The sequence below is a fragment of the Nicotiana attenuata genome, chromosome 10 (assembly GCF_001879085.1).
Source record: "Nicotiana attenuata strain UT chromosome 10, NIATTr2, whole genome shotgun sequence".
Classification (NCBI taxonomy): domain Eukaryota; kingdom Viridiplantae; phylum Streptophyta; class Magnoliopsida; order Solanales; family Solanaceae; genus Nicotiana; species Nicotiana attenuata.
In genome coordinates, this window is record NC_031998.1 from 23,313,071 (window position 1) to 23,329,250 (window position 16,180).

Genomic DNA, 16,180 nt, shown 5'->3' on the forward strand with positions numbered 1-16,180 from the left:
AATCTTCCTACACTTTCAACTTCCTTACCTTCTATCACTCAAAATTCTTATCCTCCTGATACTCCAACACTCTTCGGGACACCCCAATACTCTCCAGGTCTCCCTCTACACACCCCTTCTAAATCTAAACACGTATCTCACCACTGGTTAGTACCTCTACATCTCATTCTTCCTTAGGACATTTATCACAGGTTCCTACACTTATCCCTTTTAGTCTTCCCCCTCTTACTTCTGAACCTGCACTTAGAAGATCAACTAGAGAACATCATCTTCCCAATTATTTGTCTGATTATGTTTGTAATACAGTTTTCTTAACTGACCTCACTCCAAATTGTTTTGCTTCACCTGTGTCTCCTACTGTGTTGCCATTTCCTGCTCTAACTCCTTCTTATCAGTCTCTTTTAAATGAAATTTCCTATATTTCTGAACCTACCACATATTCCCAAGCTTCCTTACACCCAGGCTGGCAGGAAGCAATGTCAAAAGAATTTGCAGCTTTCGAATCTAACAAAACTTAGGAGGTTGTGGAACTGCCTAAAGACAAGAAAGCCTTAGCATATAAATAGGTCTATAAGGTGAAATACAAGCAAGATGGTTCAGTTGAAAGGTTCAAGGCTTGCCTGGTTATTAGAGGTGATACATAGCGAGAAAGGATTGATTTTACTGAGACTTTTCCTCCAGTTGTCAAGATGACTACTATAAGATGTCTTCTAGCTATTGCAGTTAAAAAGAATTGGGATATTTCACAATTGGATGTTAATAATGCGTTCCTCCATGTAGATTTACAGGATGAAGTGTACATGAAGTTCTCTGCTGGAATGCAACCACACACTCCTAATCATGTATGAAAACTTAAGAAATCTTTGTATGGTTTACGGCAAGCCTCAACGCAATGGTATGCCAGACTTACAGCTGCCTTAAACTTCAAGGGTTACTCTCACTCACTCAATGATTATTCATTATTCTTTAAAATCAGACGGAAAGTTTTCTATTATTGCAGTTTATGTCGACGACATTTTACTTACTGGAGATGATCCTGGAGAACTAGACTCTCTCAGAAGTTTTCTTGACTCTAAGTTCAAGATCAAAGATTTATGACAAGCTCATTATTTCCTAGGAATGGAAATTATTAGAGAGCCACACGGGAAAATTTTTAGTCAAAGGAAATTTACCTTCGATTTACTTGCTGAATTTGGTTGTCTCGATTTGAAACCTGCACCATCTCCCCTTGATCCTTGTTGCAAGCTCCGGATAAATGATGGTGTGTTGTTAACAGATCCCATAATTTATCGCAAACTCCTCGGCAAGTTAAATTTTCTCTCACACACGCGACCTGATCTTTCCTTTGCAGTTCAACATCTAAGCCAATATATGCAATCTCCTCGACAACCACATTTTGATGCTGCTCTTCGTTGTCTCAAATATTTACTCATAGACCCAGGTATGGGGATCTTTCTGTCTGCAGAGGCTTCTTTCAATCTTTTGGCTTTTTGTGACTCGGATTGGGGGACATGCCCTGAATCCCGGAGATCGATCAGTGGCTATTTTATTACTTTGGGTGGATCTCCGGTCTCTTGGAAGTCCAAAAATCAATCTTTGGTGTCTCTTTCGTCGGCTGAAGCGGAATATAGGTCGATGCACCGTGTAGTCGCTGAGATCACTTGACTTGTTCGTTCACTTGGCGATCTGTCTGTTCCTCCTTCCCTTCCGGTGCCGCTTCATTCTGACAGTCAAGCGACGATCCATATAGCCAAAAACCCGGTTTTTCACGAGCGCACCAAACATGTGGACCTCGATTGCCACTTTGTGCGTCAACAATACCTTGCTGGGCTCATTTCTTTGTCTTTTGTTCCTTCAATTTCTCAAATTGCGGATGTATTCACAAAACCCCATTCTGGCCCTAACCATCGATCTGCTTTGGGCAAGTTGGGGGTTATTCCTCCACCCTCCAACTTGAGGGGGGATGTTGGTGTAAGGTTTTCTAATTTGGTGAAGAATGGTGTTGATTTTCAGAGAAACATAAATGTAGAAGATGATGAAATGAAGATGAAGAACAGAGAAAGCAAAGCTCACGTTTCAGACAAGGAAGCTAAGTGTTTTCGGACTTTACAAGGAAAGAGTATATCTTGTGGACTAAATTAATCACCACCTTTCATTATTGACTTGATGGATTAAATCATGAGTGTCCATGTGGCAGAACCTATGAAGACTTTAGATAAATAAATTGTACACGTGGGGACTTAGAATAATTTAGATGTAAATATTATTCTTGTATTTATCTTCATAGGTAATTAGTTTGTTATACAATAACAAGTAGAAATTAGACAGATGGACAAATAGGAATACATAGAAATATTCTTTTCTTTGTTTTTTTTACTGTATATATACTTGTACAAGTCATTGAGAAAGATCATCAGAAAAAAGAATTTTTCTACAATTCACGTCTTTCATTTACAATTTCATCACTATCTAATATATTGCATTTAATATTCTTTTGACTCCCATTAATATAACTGTTGCATCTGTAATATGTTCTTTCAAACAAAATATGTTCTTTCAAAGATATAATTCATTTCGCTGAGGATTAAAGCAAAAAGAATCATCCGTTTTAAACCATCTCAAGAAAAGAATTATATCAAGACACATAAATATTGTTATTTCAAAGTTTCATTTTGTTTTCAACATAAAATTGCATAATATTTTGGTATTCAATGATTTTTCGAGTATAATTAGATGCTAAGTGCAGGTGGTTTACCTTGCAGCGGATGTCAGCACTTCGAGTCCATTTATCCTAACTCGTGAATACCCAATTTTTCCAATTCGGCGGTTCGATGTACGACACCATAAAATTTATGTGCAACGGCCCCAAATTACAGCAATGACGACGAAGTCCATAAATGAATAATCAACTTACTGTTCAGTGTAATACTCCTAAGTTTTTAGTGTAAATCCAGAGCATTTAGTGGTTTTCACAAATATAATGTAAAGAAGCCAAAATATGCCCATGTCAATAGTACTAGTCACAGAAAATATTGCAGTTTGGCTTCCCTTTAACACCAACGATAGATAGGAGTGAGGGTGACAAAATGGTTAAAAGAAAACAGTTAACCACCCATATTATCCACTAAAAAATTGGGTTGGATAATGAACTTTTTAAAAACGGGTCAAATTTAGATAAGAACCATATTATCCATTTAGAAAAGAAAGAATTACATATTTAATCACTTGGCACAACAACCCAACTAAAAATGGCCTAGGTTTAAAGTCTTTACCCCATTTAGCCCAGGTTATATATAATTTGAAAGAAACTTTTCAGTCTTTAGCCCATTATTAAAGACATACTTCTAGGGTTTTTTTCTTTTCTTCTTTCTTCTTTCCCAGCATACTCAATCTCTCTTCACTCGCCTCTCTCTTCGTTCTCCCTAAAAATTACAGAACTTTTTTGTACACACTCATGATAATCCTCGCATTCTATGTCAATTAGATTTCGATTTTTGAGTTAATTGACAAAAGAGGTTAAAGAGCCACAATAAAATTTGGCATATCAGTCCAAAAACTATCAGACCTGGCCTAAAACTATCAGATCTTGCCTTAAAGAGCAGCTCCGGCGACCTCGTCTCATATTTTGTTATTTCTCTTAGTTTTTGTTTTATCCTTTGCTACTGGTGAAGCCCAGATTTGAATGCCAAAATCTCGCCGAAAAAATTCAACACCAGCAACCACCAAAAACTGTAATGTGGTCATGGACAAAAGGTGTTTTCTAGTGTAAATTTGTATAGGTAGTGTTTATACACACTTATACAATATTGTATAAATATGTATGACTGTGTATATATGCGTACAACATTGTATAAATCAGATATATTTTTAATGTATAAGTGTGTATACACATTGTACGTGTATAATAGGCATCCATGGATATTTGACACTTTCTTCTTTTTTCTTCTTTATCTTATTTTTCTGATATACATTATTAGAGATTGTATATACAAGTTTATACAAAGTTATACATCATTAAAAATGTAATGCACATGTGCAGTTAAATCTAAAATTAAAATTTCATATGTTCAATCTATGTATAAATCGACTTTTCTTGTTGATTTATTTGCAAAATCATGAACATGCAATAGTTTTTTCACTTTTTATTTTTTATTTATGCTATTTGGAACTTGGAAAAGAAGAAAACTTAAGGTTTTCAAGTTGCATTATATATGAATTTGAATTTTTTGTAGCTGGAACAGGAATATATACAAACTTGGGGAAGAAGAATAAAAAATAATCGAATTTTCGTGCTTGAAGATCTGCAGAATAAAAAAAATATGCTTATATTTCAAACTTTGGCCTATTGTTAATGGGCTACAGATTTGTAAAGTTGTAACTGGGTTATTTTGCTGCAATGTATATAGGTGGACTGTATTTTTGTGTAATTCTCCCTTTAGAAAATGGATAACCAATGGGTAACCAATGAGTCTAACTTTTACATTTGTAAAGACTCAAATTGGGGATTCTTCAAGTTAGGGAGACTAAGAATTCTCCCAAAAGTGATCATATGCAAGAAGTCATGGATAGTATGGTTACTCATATTATCCGCCGGTTAAACTGTTTTTTTATCCGTATTATATATAGGTTGGGTCGGATAATTTATCCGTTTTTTCATTACCCGTTTTCGACCCGAACCATATCCGCCCCGCCCCGCCCGTACAGGAACCCCATTATCGTGAAGAAGATTATAGTGAAGGGCGGAGCGCCTTGAAGCTTAACAAATCCAGAAGAGCAACTAGACTCTAAAGACAAGTCGCTACAAAGTGCCATAAAAAAACAAGGAGTGCTATAATTTTTGTTGCATTAAACGAAATATGTCTGGGGAATATTTTTTTTTCTACTGTTTCTTTCCATTTTTCTTGAGCCGAGGTTCTATGAAAACAACTTCTCTTATCCTCTCAGGAGTGGTAAGGTCTGCGTATATACTACCTCCCCAGACCCCACTTGTGGGACTTCACTGGATCTGTTGTTGTTGTTGAATTGCTACAGATACGATACACCATTCTCTGTATTCAATTCAAATCACATAGCAATTTTTTTATATTTACTACCCACTATACTAGTAGTAGGTAGTATATATAAAATAATTGCCATGTGATTTTAGGGCTGAAGGTTGACAGATTAGTCGCGAGTCTCTCCTAAGTTTGTCAGTAAAACTAATCCTATTGTTGTATTTGCTTATCCTAGTTCGTTTTTAGTACATGTTGTGTTATTCGCTCTTGTTACCCTATTACTGTGTTGTTGCTATTGTTTGTTGATTTAGTTCATTGTTCCTTGAGCCGAGGGTCTTCCGGAAACAACCTCTCTATCTTCATAAGGTAGCGGTAAGATCTGCATACACACTACCCTCCCCAGACCCCAAACCCCACTTGTAATTTGTTGTTGTTGTCGTCGTATACTACTTATTATACTACTTGATATAGTTATCTCTAAGATTATAATACGAAGCCTACTTATCTTCACACACCAAAAGCGACTTCAAACTAACCAACACAGCAGCAAATTGCTCAAAATCAACTTCTTCCTCTTATCTTTTTGTCCTAAAAAATTTAGTTCGAAAAGGATAAGCCTTTAAGCTGTCCCCTCAACCACCAAACAATCCCCACTGCTTCCTGTTTGCAGTCTCAAATGCTGTGTGTAACATGAAATGAAACTGAAATGTGAAGACTATGATGATTTTTTTCCAGTAACGGTAATGTCCGAGTCAACTTGTGCTATTTAACCTCCTCTCAAGCTAATTCTATGCAAATAAGAACTCCTATCAGATTCAGGGCGATGTGCACAGATAGCCACTAACAACTTATGTCTTTATTTTAAAGCCAGCGTTTTAAATGTCTTTAGTCTTTAGCCACTGGTTTAATAAACTTTAACTGCTCGGACAAAAATACCCTTCTGCTCATGTCCTTAACTTCAGGACTTCAGGACTACATGTCCTTAACTTTTGAACTTGAAACTCTAAGTTCAGGACTTCAAGACTACATGTCCTTAACTTTTGAACTTGGAACTCTAAGTTCAGGACTTCAAGGTTACATGTCCTTAAGTTTTGAACTTGGAACTCAAACTTCAAGACCAAGCGTCCTTAACTTTTGAACTTGTAAGTCAAAGTTAAGGACCTATTGTCCTTAACTTTTGAACTTGTAACCGTAAGTTAAGTACTGCTTGTCCTTAACTTTTGAACGTGTAACTGTAAGTTAAGGACTGTCTGTCCTTAACTTTTGAACTTTAAAGTCAAAGTTAAGGACTGCATGTCCTTAAGTTTTGAACTTGAAACAATAACTTAAGGACTGCATGTCCTTAAGTTTTGAACTTGAAACTATAAGTTAAGGACTGCCTGTCCTTAACTTTTGAAACTGAAATTCAAAGTTAAGGACAGAAAGTCCTTAAGTTTTGAACTTGAAACAATAACTTAAATACCGACTATCCTTAACTTTTGAACTTGAAACTATAAGTTAAGGACTGTCTGTCCTTAACTTTTGAACTTGTAACTGTAAGTTAAGGACCGCTTGTCCTTAACTTTTGAATGTGTAACTGTAAGTTAAGGACTGTCTGTCCTTAACTTTTGAACTTGGAAATCAAAGTTAAGGACCTATTGTCCTTAAGTTTTGAACTTGTAACTGCTGTCTGTCCTTAACTTTTGAACTTGGAAATCAAAGTTAAGGACTTATTGTCCTTAACTTTTGAACTTGTAACTGTAAGTTAAGGACTGTCTGTCCTTAACTTTTTAGCCTAAGTTCAGGACCTATTGTCCTTAACTTTTAATTTATTTTAACACAAAATAAATTAAATGTAAACACACAAAAATGGCTCCTCAGAAAATATGGTAAAACTGAAGAAGAAAAAAAAAGAATACGTGTAATTATAAGTTGGTAAAAAAGAAAAAACTGGTTTCGCTACTTGTAAGTAATAAATTCATGTAATCTATTTCTCCCCGTCCTTTTGCAATGATGTTATGTTATTGGAATCCATGATTATTATAATTGGTTATAACTCACTTGGACACATAAGCAAGCTTATCCTATGTCATCGCTCCTCTTTACAGAGGACGAGCAGATAATGAAACAAACATCAAGAATTTGATGAATAAAAAATAAAAAAATCTCAACTTTATGGCAATAAATGGAGTAGTCCACAATATTATAAACCATGTTTGAAAACTCTTACATTAATAATGAAGTACAAGTGTATCCATCCCGAAGGTCGACTTGCCAAAGGAACAACCTCAGTCAAAGGAGTGGACAAAGGAGTTGGCAATGGAGAATTTCTACAAACTGGACAACTCGATGGTGAGGAAGACAAACATATTATGGAGAAGGCACGCAGAGAGAGAAGCAAGGGTTTGGGAAGAAAAACAAGGGAAGAAAGGGTAAAAATGTCTTTTCATATTCATTTTAATAGGATAGTGGCTATTTTTGCTCAACATTAGAATTGCTGGATAAAAAATAAATACCACCTTAAATAGTGGCTACCCCATGCCATTTCTACTCAGATTCACTGATATTGCCCCATGAAGATGTTAAGACTTTAACAAAACAACGCTACAAGTCTATTGGGCTTTAAGCGCAACTGAAGTGCGGCCTTTAGTTAAAAAAATGCACAATGAGGGAAAAAATAAAAATATATATGTGATTCAAAGAAAAATGAAACAAATCAATTCATGATATTTTTCACAATAACTAATACACTTATTTGACGGTTATATTTGTTGTTTAATATTGATCAATTCAAGATAGAACTGATGAGCAATGATGCACACGCCTTAGTGCTGTGCCTACACCATAGCTTAAGCAAGGCGAAACACCTTCTTTGAGCTTTTCTAAGCTTCAAGGCTTAAGTGCGCCTTAGATGAGCCTTCTTTGAGCTTTTTTGAGCGTCAGCGCCTAAGTGCGCCTTCGATGAGCATTCGACAACACTGAACAGAGATTGATTGCATGTAGAAACTGAACTAACAAAATGATATCCAAGTTCATTCACAACTGGTGATCAAAGAGATTGAAACGTTAAACGGCCATTTATCCACTACACATTAAGAGATCTAATCTTTGATTTAGAGACTAGGGATCAAAAGTATACACAATGAAGGGAAAGAGTGACTCCCCATCCTTATGTGATTACACATCAAATCATTCAACAGAACCTAATTACAAAGGCAAAATTTATATACATATGATCATCTCCAAATCATTAATTTGGGAAGAAACTACACTACAAGAAGATTAACGAAACTACAGTTTATTTCTGTCGTGGAACGAAATTCACATCAGAAGCCAAAGATTTAATCCTTCACCAGTTAAGTTAACAACTTTTCGAGAAAATACCTCTATGCAATTCCACTCCACCATTCTCTTCAGTCTATGATTCCCTGTTTTCTGATTTCTGGCATCAGTTCCTAGAGTAAGATCAGAAGTTGGTTTTAATCAACTTAACATTCTAATATTTTAGGACTTCTCAATCTTAAGTATAAAAAGGGCAGCCCGGTGCACTAAGCTCCCGCTATGCGCGGGGTCCGGGGAAAGGCAGGACCACAAGGGTCTATTGTACGCAGCTTTACCCTACATTTCCGCAAGAGGCTGTTTCCACAGCTTGAACCCGTGACCTCCTGGTCACATGGCAACAACTTTACCAGTTACGCCAAGGCTCTCTTTCTCAAACTTTAGTATAACAGAACAAAATACAAGCATTTTCATAGAGAAAGCTTGTTAAAAAAAACCTTAAGATATACTACTTCTCTGTGCAGACTCTCCAAAATGCTACCGCACCCGTATCGGATCCTCAAAAAATACTTCTGGAGGAACCGACACGTACTCGGTAACATTTTTCGGAGAGTCAGAGCAACATAGCTTCTCAGGTGAAGCATTATCAATTTGCAAGAAAGGCACTACCATCATCAATGAAGCATTATCAACTATGAAACTAGTGCAATCCAATGATTTTAAAACTGAAAAGCACAAAAATGCAACAAGGTCCGTGAGGCTTGAAGCGAAAAGTGAAAAGTGAAACATACAATTTGGTGAAACTACAAAATATCGAATGTAAATGGATTTAGTACTACTATAATGATCAACTTCCAATTACAATGACTAATTTTAGCATCCACTAAACAATAATTCCAAAATTAATCCAACTCCTCAAAGTTAAGAGGGAAAGAACCAACCATTTCTAGTTGAGATCACTTTGCGCCTCATTGTTTGAAACGCACACTTCCTGACGTGTACGACTTCAACAATGAAGCAATGATCCGTCGCTTCACATTAGTTCATGACTTTAAAGTGATGAAGCAATGTCTTTTAATAACGAGTGAAGCGTATGACTTCCTTCACTCGTGAAGGAATGATCCCTCGCTTTTGCATCGGTTTATCACTTCAAGCGACAAATCAATGTCTTTTAATAACACCGGTGCAATAACATGGTATTTAAGCCTTTATTCAGATTTAACAACATCGAATTGAACAAATTCCAACAATTTTAATATGTCCTTAGCTGCTATCATTTAGCCAATAATACCATTCCTAATCAACTACTCCCTCCGTCCCAATTTAGGTGACGGTATTTGACTGCGCACGAAATTTAAGAACAACAAGGAAGGCCTTTGAAACTTGTCATCTATATGAGCTACAGATATCTGTGTGGCGATAAATCATCACATTAAGAGTTAAAAAAAAAGGCATTTTAAAATTAAATAGTTACTAAATATAGAAAGATGTCATTTTTTTGGTACGGACTAAAAAAAATTGGAACGAGGGGGTGAATGACACTCTAGGCAAAATAACATTGAAGATGGATACAAAACCATGCATTACAATGCTCAACATATGTACAAAAACAGAGCATTAAAAAAAAAGGATTTTAAAAAGATTTTTTTTTTTCAAAAGACTTACAATCCAAAATGCAGAAATTCAGCAAAAAAGCAGCTACCCAGCTGAAACACCAACAGCCCACCAAGTCTTCCAATCTTCATCACTAATAACAGAACCCGAATCGACCCGAACCCGACTCCGACAAATGGGGCAATTGAGAACCCTCGTAAGCCAAGAATCCACACATTTCACATGAAACAAGTGACCACAACCGGGCAAATTCCTACAAAATTCTCCTTCCATAAATCCCTCCAAACAAATAGCACAATCCTTAACAGTTTGCTGGGACCCACAGTAATTAACACAAGGCAGATCATACGAGGTTGTTGTCGTTGTTGATGGGGTTGTCGAGGTTCTCCGGTGGTAGCGACGGCGGTGACGACGGTGGAAGGCGGTGGAGGTTATTAAAAAGTGGAGGAGGACAAGGGCGGCGAAACCTAAGAAAAGGAGAAAAACAAGGAAAAGGGAGAGAACTAAAGCCATAATTACACATTTTATGAAAAGGGAAATTATTTTTTTCGGTTTTGTGTTTGGATTTGGAGTTTCTTGATTTTGACTATGAATTGGCATGGAATTTAATTTCAAGATTTTAGAGATTTGGGAGTTTTGAGGATTTGTTTGTGTTTTGAATAGAAGGAAGAAACAGAGAGTTCAATCTGATCTATGAGTTTATCGGTTTGTTATAGGGAAGAAGGGATGGGAGGAGATGCTGGGGAATGATGCCACTAAAATTGGCACATAGTTTAATTCTTTTAGGAAAAGGATATTTGACAGGGAAAAATAAAAATATTTGGTTGAGTAAAAAGTATTTATTAATTAATTTTCTAATATTATCATAATTATTTTATTCTTAATGTTTTTCAAACTTATTTTTGAAACTACTAATATTGTGCTTACTTGAGCTGTCTATTAGAAACAACCTCTTTACATGTACAAGATAGGAATAACACTATCCTCCATAAGTCCTACCTTGTGGAAATATACTCGGTATTTTATTGTTGTTGTTGTTATTGTTATCTTTTTGAAAAATATTTTTTTATCGGGGTTCTATCTGAAACAATCTTTCCATCCCATAAAGGTAGAGGTAAGCTACACGCATGTTCCACCCTCCTCAGACCCTAATTGTTGGAATTATATTGAATGTCGCGTTGTTCTAAATATATTTATTGAAGAAGATAATAATATTACTTTTTCTGTACTAACTTAGAGCCCGTTTAGACAAAAGAATTTTTTCACTTTTTCTAGAAAAAATTTCATTTTTCTTCGAAATAAGTGTTTGGCCATAAAATTTATAATTTTCACTTGAAGATGAATTTTGGAATTTTTCGAGAATTTGAAAAACTCCGAAAAGTCATTTTTCAAAATTTACACTCAAATCACTCACAAAACTTAAAAAATAACTCAAAATTATATTCATGTCCAAACACAAATCTAATTTCAAATACCATTTTCACTTGAAAAAAACACTCACTTTTTTTTTTAAAATTTTTTTTACAAATCTTATGTCCAAACGCCCACTTAGTGACCGTCAATCCTAAAAATATTAAGATTAATTTAATTTTAAATTTCTTATTTTATTTCTTAATGAGATAAATAGTTTATATGCACATAGATATTTTTATTTAATTCAAGCAACAAGTTTTAGTTTTTTCATTTTCATATTTCATGTCTCGCCAAATAATGACACATGAAAAGGCACGAAGAGAGTAGCAAAATATATTCAGGTTTGATGGAATTTTGGTATCAATAATACTCAATTAAAATATTATATGAAGTTAATTGATAAATAATTGAAAAGAAATTTCCCTTTTTTTTTGACCAAAAAAAATATTCCCTTTTAATAAAATTAGGGAAAATATCTTTATTATTAAACCGCCTAAAAAACACTAATAGTTGGTGGGTGTGTTGAAACGTGTGCCGAGAAAGTGCAGACTTGGGGGTTCGGTAGGGAGCTGAAGTTTGTCGAGTTTGGTCCAAATGTTATTCCGAGAATACCACTACAAATTTGTCCATACTTGGAATATCATAATTTGTATATTACATCCCAATACTACTATTTAAAATATATCAACTTTTTACTTTGTCATATTTTAGCAAGAGCAGATATGAGATGATTTGCTAATAAGAATAGTATAAATTAACCCAAAATATAACGTACAATTTGCACGGAGTAACTTTCCTCGCATTCTGTAGAAATATACGCTCTATAACGATTAACGTATAATGACCACTAGAAATTATTTGCACTAATACAAAATATTTGGAATTACGTATGAAGTTAACTTTGGATTTAGGGTTGGGAAGGATAGCTTAGTTTTTACTTTTTTACCTTTTCTTTTAACTATTAGATATTTTAATTGAATTTAGCTCACGGGTCGGCCCAGGCCGAGCCACAGTCTAGCCTGAAGGGCTAGCAGTGAAAATAGCACGGGATAGCCAGTTTTCGGACCGATAATTGAAAAATAGCCAGCGTTTACAAAGTCATTGAGAAATAGCCACTATTTTGCGGTAACACGGAAAGTTCCAACATAATATACTGGAGATTGGTGCACCTATGCATGAACTTCCAGCATATTATGCTGGAACTCTAGCACACGGAAAGTTCCAGCATAATATACCGGAGATTGGAGCACCAATGTATGAACTTCCAGCATATTATGCTGGACTAGTATATTATGCTGGAACTCCAGTATATTATGTTGTCAGTTCACATGTAAAAAATTCGAACTCCGATATATTGTGCTGGAATATTTTTCGGATTGTGAACACTATTTTCGTTCAGATTTATCTTTACATAAAAAGTGACTAAATTTCGATTACTTTTGAAATTTTGGCTATTTACAATTACCACTTATAAATCTGGCTATTTTTTAATTTCGGCTGATTTGAATCAGACTTATAAGCTACCAATTCAAATGGGCTCGAAAATTCTAACTCAATCCTACCTATGTAGCAGGCTGGATTGAATTGGCCCTACGACCCAAACCCATTTTAACAACTCTAATATAGTATTTTTTTTTGGTAAGAAAGATAATAATGCATTAAAAAACTTAAAGAGAGTTACTATAGAGAGGGTGATGCCTGTGCATCGCCATTAGAGTTGTTTGATAATTGTCTAGTACATGGATGGACACTACATAGCCCAATGGAGTTCTCTACTATAGTAACGCCACTGGGGGTTGCGGTTGCATGTTCGTCATCAGTGGCAAAAAAAGGGTTTTGTTCTATATCCAGAGCTTGTTCCGCTGATCGGCATGTCGTCCTCCTATAGCGTACAGCTCCTGCTTGATCCATTTGCAAAATGGTGTTGACAAAACCCTGTGGCTCTTCAAAAACAGTAGGTCTTGTAGCAGGTGCCATGTTGTAGCCTGCTTTAGCCAAACGATCAGCCACCTTATTTCCCTCTCTGTAGTTATGCGCAACTGTGACGCTATGCATTTGGTCCAGGAGGTGCCTGCAGTCAGAGATTATATTAGTATAAATGATCATTTTTTAGCAGTGTTAGTACCTCTGATGCATCATCGTTTATTTCTAGAGGAATCAAATTGCAAGTAGTGCCAATTCCAGCCCATGAAAGAGGGCTTGTCGTTCTGCATGGATGCTGGTTGAAGTGTCAATGTTACCTGCAAATCCTATAATCCAATTTCCATTTGAATCACGTATGAGTCCCCCTATACCTGCTTTGTGAGTTACTGATGATGCAGCCCCACCCGTATTTAATTTATAGTAGTTTGGTTTAGGATGGATCCATTTATGGCCTGCATTATAGGTAGGGGTGTTCGAAACCGAACCGAAACCGAAATCGAAGCTTAATGGCTTATTGGCATCAGGTTAACGGCTTAACAGATGGGAAACGGATTGAATTTTTTTTACTAACGGCTTATCGATTTGGGACGGATTATTCAATTTTCTTAACGAATAATCCATTAACCCGTTAAGAATATATATATATATATATATATATATATATATATATATATATATATATATATATATAATAATCAAAAACCCTTCTTCCTCCAGTACTCTATCAAAGTGAATTAGAATAAAAGAAAGTCAAAATAAAGGAGTCATCTAATTGTGAAAAAAGACAGAATCGGGTGGCTAGCAGATTAATACATTTAAAAGCCGATAACCGATAAGCCAAACCATTAAAAGTAAATAACCGTCCAATTAGCCCGATAAGTAGCCTTAATTATAGGATTTGGTTTTGTGTGCATGTTGGTGGCCAAGTAAGTAAATTCCAGTGCTTGGTTAGTGTAACGACCCGACCGGTTGTTTTGAGCTCTAGCACGTCGTTCAGCAGTTGGAGGCCATGAGTAGCTTCATTTCAGGCATTATGACTTGTACGCATGGTCGGAATTGAATTTCGGGAAGTCCGGAGTTGATTTGGAAAGAGAATTCTTATTTCGGAAGCTTAAAGTTGGAAGAATTGACTAGGATTAGATTTTTGAGTAAACGACCTCGGAATTGGGATATGAAGGTTCCAGCAGGTTCGTATGATGATTTCGGACTTGGGCGTATGCCCAGATCGGGTCTTGGATGAACCGGGAGCGTTTTGGCGTCTATTGTCGAAGTTAGCATTTTGGAGGAAATTTCATAACTTTGGCTTGAAGTGCATTTCAGTGTTATCGATGTCCGTTTGGGATTCTGAATCTGTGAATAGCTCCGTATGGTGATTCTGGAGATGAGAGCGCGATCGGAAGTGAAATCGGAGGTCCGTAGGTCATTTTGGAGCCATTTGGCTAAAGCTAGAAATTTGAAGGTTTTTGAGAAGTTTGACCGGAAGTGGACTTTTTAATATCGGGGTCAGAATCCAATTCCGAAAGTTGGAGTAGGTCCGTAATGTCGAATGTGACTTGTGTGCAAAATTTGAGATCAATCGGACGTGATTTGATAGGTTTCGACATCCAATGTAGAAATTTGAAGTTCTAAAGTTCATTAAGCTTGAATTGGGGTGCAATTCATGATTTCGATGTTGTTTGATGTGATTTGAGGCCTCGAGCAGGTCCGTGTTATGTTATGGGACTGGTTTGTGTGATTGGACGGGGCCCCGGGGTGGTTTCGGATCATTTCGGGCTATTTTGAAATAGCTGATGCTGGTATCTGGTATTGTTCTTCGCATTCACGAGGATCCTCCCGCGTTCGCGAAGAAGGATTTGGCCTCAGGGACTCTGTTCTTCGCGTTCGCGAGGAGGTTCTCGCGTTCGCATAGAAGGAAATCTCTGCTGCACAGGTCTGACTTCGGAGGCTCATGTCTCACAATCTATAAGGAATTTGGAGATAATCTAAAAATGAGAGTTGTATCCCTTTGTGTCTAGTTTTCAAAAATGTAAACCATTTGGAATTTGGATTTGTGTACCAAAAGTTATGGCTGTTACACTATAGGTTGTCCGAGAAGGATAAAGAAGAAATTTGTATTGCACAGGGATGACTTTGGCAGCTTGTATCTCAAAATCTATAAGGAATTGGGAGATGACTAAAACTTGAAAGTTGTAGATCATGGTTTGTAGTTTCCAAAACATTAAACCATTTGTAATTTGGAGTTATTTACAAAAAGTTATGACCATTAGACTAGAGGCTGTCTGAGAAGAGTATGAAAAACGATTTTTGGGAATTTTCTTCTTCGCGAACGCGATGGGGGTCTCGCGAACGCGAAGAAGACTCGTCTGGGCAGTGTATAAGTGTAAAGAAATGGGTTTGGCTCATTTCATATTATTTTCTCCATGGGAGCCGACCTAGGAGCGATTTTGGAGCTCCATTTTCATCATCCATGTCAAGGTAAGTGATTCCCACCTATTGCAAGTTAATTACTTGGATTATATCTAGATTTTAATATGGAAAATCATGTAAATTAGTAGAAATTTTGGAATTTTGAAGAAAACCTAGAAAATTAGTATTCTTGGATTTTGACCACGATTTTGGGTATGGAATTAGGAGAAAATCGTATATTTGAGTTCGTGAGTTCATGGGTAAACTTTATCTTCGGAAAATTTCGGATTTCCGGGCACGTGGGCCCGAGGGCGTTTTTGTTAACTTTTCAATCGGGGTTAGGAATTGTTATAAATTGGATTATAATGAGTACCTTAGCATATATTAATAGATTTACATAATTATTGGCTAGTTTTGAAGCGTTGTGCATCGATTCGAGTCTTCGAAAGGGCGTGGAATGCCGGTTATGGATCTTCGGAGCGAGGTGAGTCTCCTTTCTAACCTTGTAAGTAGGGAATTGTCTCCATAGGTGAGTTAATGGTTAGGTGTCGTCCTAGTTTTGTGGGGGGCTT

The 16,180-nt window shown here is 36.3% G+C and overlaps 1 long non-coding RNA gene across 1 annotated transcript; it reads right to left on the reverse strand.

The window, feature by feature from the left end:
* LOC109233157 lies at window positions 8,060-10,650 on the reverse strand. Its single transcript, XR_002069047.1, has 2 exons — window positions 9,918-10,650; window positions 8,060-8,428 (listed from the first exon to the last, which is right to left on the reverse strand). It is a non-coding gene; the product is annotated as an uncharacterized LOC109233157 (long non-coding RNA).